This window comes from Podarcis pityusensis, assembly GCF_964106645.2.
Source record: "Podarcis pityusensis genome assembly, chromosome: 1".
NCBI lineage: Eukaryota > Metazoa > Chordata > Lepidosauria > Squamata > Lacertidae > Podarcis > Podarcis pityusensis.
The window spans coordinates 34,111,092-34,119,925 of record NC_138028.1 but is presented as its reverse complement, the minus strand read 5'-3'; the positions used below and the strand labels follow the sequence as shown (position 1 = coordinate 34,119,925).

Below are 8,834 nucleotides of genomic sequence, written 5' to 3'. Positions count from 1 at the left end.
TCTTACTTCCAAGGAAACATTTTGGGTGGTGAAATCACATGACATTAAGCTATGATGTCACCAACTCCCAAAGATAGTGCTGCAGAGTAGATGGCAAAAGCTGCTCCGAATAATTAATCCCTCCGAACCTAAGCCATCCATTTCAATATCTGCTTTCCACTTCTGTGTTCCTGGAAGACTGTAGTCTTAGGGCACGGCTGGGAGAGAGAGAGGGGATGACACACGCATTGCCAGGCATAGATTGGGGGCTCCAGTAGCTCTGACTCTGCCAATGGCAGCCTGCCTTTGCTGCAGTTGCTGTTTCTTCATCAGCTCAAGCTGTATGGCTGCGATCTGCACATTGGTTGGCCTTGAATCTCGTCAGGGAAAAAGGCAGGGTAAATGTATAATAATAACGTTTTGCATCACAGGCAACATATCCACCCTTTATAGGTGTAATGTCTTGTCCAATGTATTCTGCTGCCTCAGATGTTCCAATAAACTATCTGACTGGTGTGTTAACATGGGTAAAGGTTTTTAGTTTCTCCACAACAATCTGACTCTTTTCTGCTTCTGCAGTTGCTTCCAGAGGACATGCTCACTGAGCGTTCATCCTGATTTGTTTGTCGAAAGTTCAAAGGGAGGTTAGGTCAAACCTGCTCTTTACTTGAGCGTCCATTCTGATTTCCTTTTAGGGAGGTTATACAATGCTGCATCAAACTATTGTTATTCTACACATTCCAGTGTGTTTCCTTGTCACTTTCCTTATTGCAAAATGTCCAGTTTGGGATGGAACTGCGTTTATTGGCCCACAGCATCAGATCAACTTTAATTGTGCAACCTGAATCTGCTGGGATGTGATTGAATCTCTCTCTCTCTCTCTCTCTCTCCCCCCCCCCCCAATAGCAGCAGTCTAGAAGTGCCTGGTGTCAGAAGTGGCATGATTTCGAGCATTGCTGGGGAGCCATCCACCCAAAGGCTGCAAAGTCTTTCAAACCAGCTTGCATCATATGTCCCATCCTTCTTTCCAGCCTTGCCCCTGCCCACAATGGCCACTCCCCTTCTTGCCAGGGCTTACAATATGCAAAGCTATTTGGTGATCTAAAGGCAATGCCAAAAGTGTGCACCTCACCATGATCTCTAATTTTTTTTATATTCAGGCCCTTGGGAAATTCAGGCACAGGGAAAGAGATCAGAGACCAGCTCCCAGCAACAGTGCCAGCTCACCTTAAAATCATTCCCACAAAATTAGGGAAGGGAAGAACTCACGAATAAGTTCTGGGTCCTACTCTTAGGAGAGAAATCCATAGTTCATACAAGAGCATTTCCTTGTTTTCTGAAGTTGCAGACATGGGTGCCTCCAGGCAGACTTTTTCTTTATCTCATTGTGTCTCCTGCATTGTTGCCAAATGGGGAAATGTTCATCACACACATTTGACATCTAGTACCAAAGAAATCTCGTACACAAAATACATAGCAAGAACTTACTCTTTGAATTGATTGTCTCCTGCTAGAAAACCAAAGGTTCATTCTTGCCACAGCCTGTTGCTCGCCTTTCATCATGCATTATGATGATAAGTACATTGCATTAGTGGTTTACTACATGAACTTGTGAGAGTCAGGAGCACATTGTTTTCAGAGTTCCCTGTCAATAGCCTAGCATCCTTCTGGGTGCGATAAAAGTGGCAGTGATCAAAGGAACAAAAGCGTTAATTACAAAGGCTTTTGGATTTGGGGGTTGCTCATAATTAGCCATATTGACCCAAGTGTCTCTGTGTTACAGACACAGAAAGATTTTTGCCCAGCTGCTGTTTGCAGAACTATGATTTCAGATGAGAGAGAGAAAGAGAGAGATAGTAAGGGCACCGCAATAGTGCTTGTCTTCCAGCAGCAGTGGATAATCTCCAGAGTCCTAGCACTTACCATTCATCAGGTGGTCTCAACCCACAATTTGAAAACCTACGAGTTAAAAGACTCATAGTAGGGATGGGAAACCTGTGTCTCTCCAGATGTTGGACTGCAACTCCCATCAGCCACAGCCAGCATGACCAATGGCCAAGGATGCTGGGAACTGGAGTACAACAAAAAGTAGTTCTTCATGCATTGCATAGTTAAACTATGGAACTCACTCAACAACTATGGCCAACAACTTGGATGGCTTTAAAACGGGACTAGACATGTTCATGGAGGAGAAATCTATCAATGGCTGCTCCTCATGATGGCTATGCTCTTCCTCCATTGTCAGAGGCAGTTGGCCTCTGAATACTAGTTGCTGGGCATTCCAGGTGGGGGGAGCCCTGTTGTACTTAGGTCCTGCTTGCAAGTTTTTAAAGGCATCTGGGAGGCCACAGTGAGAACAGGATGCTGGACTAGATGGGACATTGGCCTGATCCAGAAGGCCTTCCTTATGCTCTTGTGTTATATTCTTAAAAACATTTATTGGGTCAGAGATTTCCCCATCCTTGTTCTGGAAACAACATGCTCAGTGAGAGAGTACAAACATTCCAGTGTACCCAAAATGCTTAAGTCTGATTAATGCATAAAGGGGTTAATGCCACAGAGTAAGCTGTCCTGCCAGACTTAGCTAAGTCACTCCTCCTCACCTTGAGAGGGAGGAAGTCAAGTCTATTCTTTGTCTCCGTCTACCATGTGACCTCTGACATGTAAAGAAGTCTGAGCTGGTTACTCCAGCTTTTTACAAAGCCATCCTTAAGTTCCTGTAACAATAATTTAGGAACTTTCACCACTTTGGACCAACTGGACTTTTGCTGCCTATGTTTTCTGAATGCTGTATGGAAAAGAACATAAATCTGACATTTGAAGAGTTTGTAAGTAAACCATTTTTAATTCACCAAACAGATGGTCTTTTTCTATGCTGGGGAAGTAGAAAACGTTGGAAGGAACTTAGAAGGGCATATTTTAAAGGTCTAACAGCCCATATTTCTATGCTTTACTTTGCTGCATGTTTTGTGATTTTAAATCTCTGCTGGAGTTCTCTCACCAAAGAGTACTTGCCCCAAACCTGGATTTTGGCATACCTTTTTGTTTGCTTTCCCAACCAACACCAAATTCATTCTGCGACCTCAGTTACAGAGGATCAGCTAGCAGGAGATATGAGAGAGGCCTGCTGGAGACTCTGGAGAGCTGCTAATAGCCAGAGTAACCAATGCTGGGATAAAAAGATAAGTAGTTTGCCTACCTCCTACATATCTAGGGCCTAAAGATACACGGGGGGGGGGGGGGGAAGACCTGCAAAGATTACTGAGGCTGCAGTCCTATACCCACTTGGCCTAAGAGTATGCCTCATTGAAATCGCTGGGTCTTACGTATGGTAGGTATGCATAGGATTGTATAGGACACAGGTGATGGCTAGCAAGTTCCAAAGCAAGCATTAAGATTTCCTTTTAAAAATGTAATGGACAACACATCATAACTTATTAAACAAAATGTAGGAGTGAGATGGAGTAATAACGCAGGTATTTTTATTCAGTTTCCTTTCATCTGGCATTGTAATCAAGCTGGCCAAATGCGAAATGTTTTAGCAGCTTCTTGAAAAAAAGATCTCAGCTGACACATTTTATCATCAGCTTCAGAGGGTTAGTCCAGGCAAAAGCCAATTGTTATCAGGTGTGAATTAGCATACATTGGGTTCACTGAAAGTTGGGGAAGGTGATAAAAGTAAGGCATATTGGAAACACTCATCAAAAGACATGATTGCCATTAGGAACAGTAGGTGGATAACCACTATTGATTCCAAATGTTTAATTTGATTTGATGGATTTTACTGTAATTAACACTGGGTTTTATAAGAGCATGGTTCTTAACATTATTAAGTAGGAAGACAAATTGTGAAATTAAATCTACATTTGATTTGTAATGTTAATTTTGTAAATGTTTTATAATGTTAACAGGTTGTGCTAATGATACCTGGTTCTTATCTTATTTTCATTCTACTCCATTGACTGGATTGATTTTTCTTTCTTTCTGCATTCAGAAAGTACAATGATATTTAGGTTATATATATAGATATAGATATGTACATACATGCGAATGAAGCACATGTTGTGCGATTAATCCTTAACAGCATTTTGGAAACATGATGAAACATGTTTGATTGACTACAACTATTCTTACATATTGTATGTAAATGTTACATTCAATAACTAACAGGTGTCACGTGGGGATAAACTAACATTTAGTTTGCATTGTACACTGTAAACACCAAAAAGTGCTGATACTTCTACAGTGTAATTCTATGTGTGTTCACTCAGAAGTGACTCCAGCCAGGGAAGCAAAAGAGGGGGAAAGTTGCTGGTGGGCTCTAGAATGGGGTGAGGCTGATGAAGTTGGAGAAGAAACATCCTGTTGACTTGGGCCTGCTGGAGGAGGATGGCGAGTTCGAGGAGTTCCCAGCTGAAGACTGGGCTGGTTTAAATGAAGATGAAGATGCATGTGTGTGGGAAGACAATTGGAATGATGACAATGTGGAAGATGATTTCTCCAATCAGCTAAGAGCTGAATTAGAAAAACACAACTAAAAGATGGAAAGCTCATAGCTTTCAGCAATGCTGCAGCCTGGGACATAGCTGTCAACTTTCCCTTTTCTCACGAGGAATCCTATTCGGAATAAGGGAATTTCCCTGTAAAAAAGGGAAACGTTGACAGCTATGGCCTGGGATGGGATTGTATATTGAACAGAGAAATGTTACAGAATGCTGGCTGGAAGCAGAAATACTAGACTACCCATTATTATACCCCCCCCCCAAATGTGTTTGTTTTGTATAAATACAAAATTGAATATAAGAAGAAGAGGGGGGATAGAGACCCTTCAGTTGAGTTCAGTGGAACTTACTCCCAGGCAAGTGGTTGTAGCCTGGCAGCTACCATATTTTCAACCATTAAATTTCAACATTCACACACATGAGACCACATTTGCACATCTTTTGGTGGAACCCCCCCCCCCCGGGGTTGCTACCTTTTTTCCTGACACAGATTCTATGTCCTAAAGAGAATTTACAACAGGCAGAAAATCAGCAGCTGATGCTTCCCAGTCACTGTTTCTCAATGGTGGAGCAAAAAAATGAAATCCATTAGGCAACCTGGGTGCACAGTCTTTAGTGTGTGTGGTTTTTTTATAAAAAAAATATGTATGTGGGGTTTTTATGTCAGTGTCAATTGAGTAGGTTCTTTTTCTGTGGGGAGCAAGGCATGTTTATTTGCCTTTTATTGTCTCTGATGAACTGTAGTGAGATTTGTTTGCGGTTGTAGACGCAGTGGGGGATGAAATATGAGGCCAAGTTAGCCATATTGCTCAGTAGGCTGTTGGTAGATCCCTGCTACCACTGTTGTCAGTGTGCACAGTCTTTGTTGAGGGTAGTGGGTGGTGGATTAACAAATCCGCTACTATGTTGGCAGTGTGGTCATTTTATACTTTCAGTGTTAATCCAATGTTGGTGCCTGAACCAGTTCACAGCCCAACCCTTACTGCGTAACCAACACCTAGAGATCACCTATGTTCCCAGCCACACATGGTCCAGTGGGGAAGCAGGCTGTTGGCATCTACATACAATGAATAATGTGCAGATCTCGTAGAGCATGTGAGGAGTGGCATGTTTTTATTTATTTATTTATTGGCATGGATTTATATCTCACCTTTCTTCCAAGGTGGTTCCTAGGCCATCTCCCATCCTGGCACTGACCAGACCCAGAGCTGCTTAGTTTCATCTTCATGTGTCATGTGTTATTCCTGGTGCAGAATTCTGCAGCCAGGATGCTTGCGGGGGCAAGTCCATTTAAGCTGATCCTGGCCCAACTATACTGGTTGCCAATTAGGTTTTGGGCTCAATTCTCAAAATTTATGTTGTGACATCTGTGGATGAAGGGCAGTATACAAATTTATGATAATGATAATATTTTTTATTATTTATACCCCGCCCATTTATTGGTTTAAATGTGCCTTCAGACCATGCCCTGGGACCTTTTGCAGTGGGTGTGATGCAGGAAAGGATGAATAATGTCTCTCATTTGTCCATTTCTTAGCCCTAGTTATTTAGATTCCAAGCAATGCAGGGTGCAAATGACTGCTCTGCATGCTATTGTGTTATTAATTTAGGCTGCAGTCCAATACTTACTCACCTGGGACCAAACCCAATTGAACTCAACAGGATTTACTTCTGAGTAGTTTAGGATTGTGCTGTAAGTGCCTTACAGAGATTAACCAATTTATCCTTGCGGCACCCTGTGGCATAAGGGCAGAAGGAATGAAAGCATATGGAGGCTAACAGATCCGTACAAGAACACAATAGAAGCAAAGTCAGGGCTGGAAACAAAGGGGATTTCTGCAACACAGATATCTTGATTTCCTTAGTAAATAGGGTCTGCAGATGGTCCCAGGGAGAAGGCTCATGCTCAGCTACCTTGAGGAAGCTAAACAGGTCTAAGGTTTTCTAATGTTAGCAACATCTGTTAACTTCCTCAACACTAATGGGCCTGGTCAGTCTCTGACCAACTTGCATGCCAACTTGAGTTCTACGATGGAAGAAAGGTGGGATATTAATGGACTAAATAAATCTGCCAATATTAGGGCTGGTTTATATTTTTTTCTTTTAAATTATTTTATTTTAAAGGGACGCGGGTGGCGCTGTGGGTTAAACCACAGAGCCTAGGACTTGCTGATCAGAAGGTCGGCGGTTTGAATCCCCACAATGGGGTGAGCTCCCGTTGCTCGGTCCCTGCTCCTGCCAACCTAGCAGTTTGAAAGCCCGTCAAAGTGCAAGCAGATAAAGAAGTACCGCTCCAGCAGGAAGGTAAACGGCATTTCCGTGTGCTGCTCTGGTTCACCAGAAGCGGCTTAGTCATGCTGGCCACATGACCTGAAGCTGTACGCTGGCTCCCTCGGCCAATAAAGCGAGATGAGCGCCACAACCCCAGAGTCGGCCACGACTGGACCTAATGGTCAGGGGTCCCTTTACCTTTACCTTTACCTTTACCTTTACCTTTTATATTTTTTATTTAAAAATGCCTCTTTGTTTCTAGACCCAACTGAAGTTGCTCACATTAATGTCTGAAGCCCTAAATGACTTTGGCCCTTACTAATCTTCTTGTGTACTAAGGTTGGCAGATCTGGCAGCTCTCTTGGTAGTTCCTACACGCTTGAAAGTGCAGGGAATGGTGGCCCTGTGAGAGGGCTTCCTCTGTGGCAGCCCCTCAATGCATCGAGCATCTTCGCTGTACAGATTTCATGGTACGCTGAAGATGTGTCCCTCTTTATCCTGACCTTTTGGCAGTATTTTGTTTTGTGGGACCCACCTCTCCTGTTGAGTATTTAATACCACTCTGCTCCATTTGGAATGCTTTTATCTGTTTTTAGAATGGCATATTATATTGTTGTAGCCAGCTCTGGGACTTTATGGTGAAGAGGGAGTAAGTCATCTTACAAAGAAATGAAGACTGCATACGCACTGCTGCAACAAAGCAGCATTCATGTTCCCAGTGTAATGCACAATGTGGGGATATATATGTGCCCGATTCGCTCCATCGTCTGATAAAAGGTTAAAGGAAGATGGGCATCTGAGATACCACTTATGTAAACACCTGGGCCATACGTTACATCATACACGTGGCTGCATGTGTGTCTATATAGTCTGCTGCCGCACTACAGGGACAATCAGCTTATGGTGGTCCTTTGAAAAACTCTCCTGAAATAATGGCACATCAAGCACTACCACTCCAAGTGAATGAAGATGCTGCAATAGCAGCCCTTGGTGGGTTGACCCCTCTGTGTGACACTGCCTTGCTGTAGCTTAATGAGGCAGCTATGCCTCAGTAATAGAGGATGCACTTTGTATGGTTCCCAAGGCTCCTCTTCTGGCATCACCCTAGATTTTAAATCAAGAGCTCTTCAGGTTTCACAACCGTAGAATCATAGCATTGTTGAGTTGGAAGGGATCCTGAGAATCATCTAGTCCAACCCTCTGCAATGCAGGAATGTGTAGCTGTGCAGGGATTGAACCTGCAACCTCGGCATTATCAGCACCACGCTCTAACAGTGTAGGAACACACAGCCTTTTTCTGAGTCAGACCATTAGTCCATGTAGCTGAATCTTGTATAAACTGCCTGGCAGTGTCTATCCGGGGATTGACTCTGGGGCCATAGAAAGCAGATGCTCTACTCCTGAACCCTTGGGTCTGCTGGGATAGCTCAGTCGGTAGACCATGGGACACTTAATTTCAGGGCTGTGGGTTTGAGCCCCAGGTTGGGCAAAAGATCCCTGCATTGCAGGGGGTTGGACTAGATTACCCCTGTGGTCCCTCCCAATTCTACAATTCTATAATTCACTACAAGTCTCCTAATGAACCTCAAGCATCTATCTATCTATCTATCTATCTAAAGGCAGCCCTATATAGGGAAGCTTTTAAAGGTTTTATTATGTTATTGTATATTATTATTATTATTATTATTATTATTATTATTATTATTACCGCCTGTATTATATTACCGAAGCTGCATGCCATTAATTAGGTCCTGTTTTCAAACAGGCCAGCAAAGCCAAATAAACTGCTTCCCGGGCTTAGCCTCCCGCTTCACCCCGATGTGAGGTTTTCTTCATTTCGGTGCAACGCTAATTCCTGAGACCTGCCAGAGCCTGACCTTGCCCCGGTAAAGCCCTCATTGGGAAACTAATTAACGGAATAATGCTAAAGAAGCAGCAGAAGCAGGATCCGCTCTTGTTTCTCCCCATCAGGATGTTAAAAAAGCAGAGTACTTCTAATTAGCAATAATTAAAAATTAATTAAGAAGCTCTCTGCAATCCCCTTTCCCCCCGCCCGCCTGGCAGCGCGGGGTTGCGGGAGCT

At 43.3% G+C, this 8,834-nt stretch overlaps 1 pseudogene across 1 annotated transcript; it reads left to right on the top strand.

The window, feature by feature from the left end:
* Window positions 1–4,303: 4,303 nt before the first annotated feature.
* On the top strand, window positions 4,304–4,535 carry LOC308474488 (26S proteasome complex subunit SEM1 pseudogene; annotated as a pseudogene). The gene has a single exon. The product of its transcript is annotated as a 26S proteasome complex subunit SEM1 pseudogene (transcript).
* The last annotated feature ends 4,299 nt before the right edge of the window (window positions 4,536–8,834 follow it).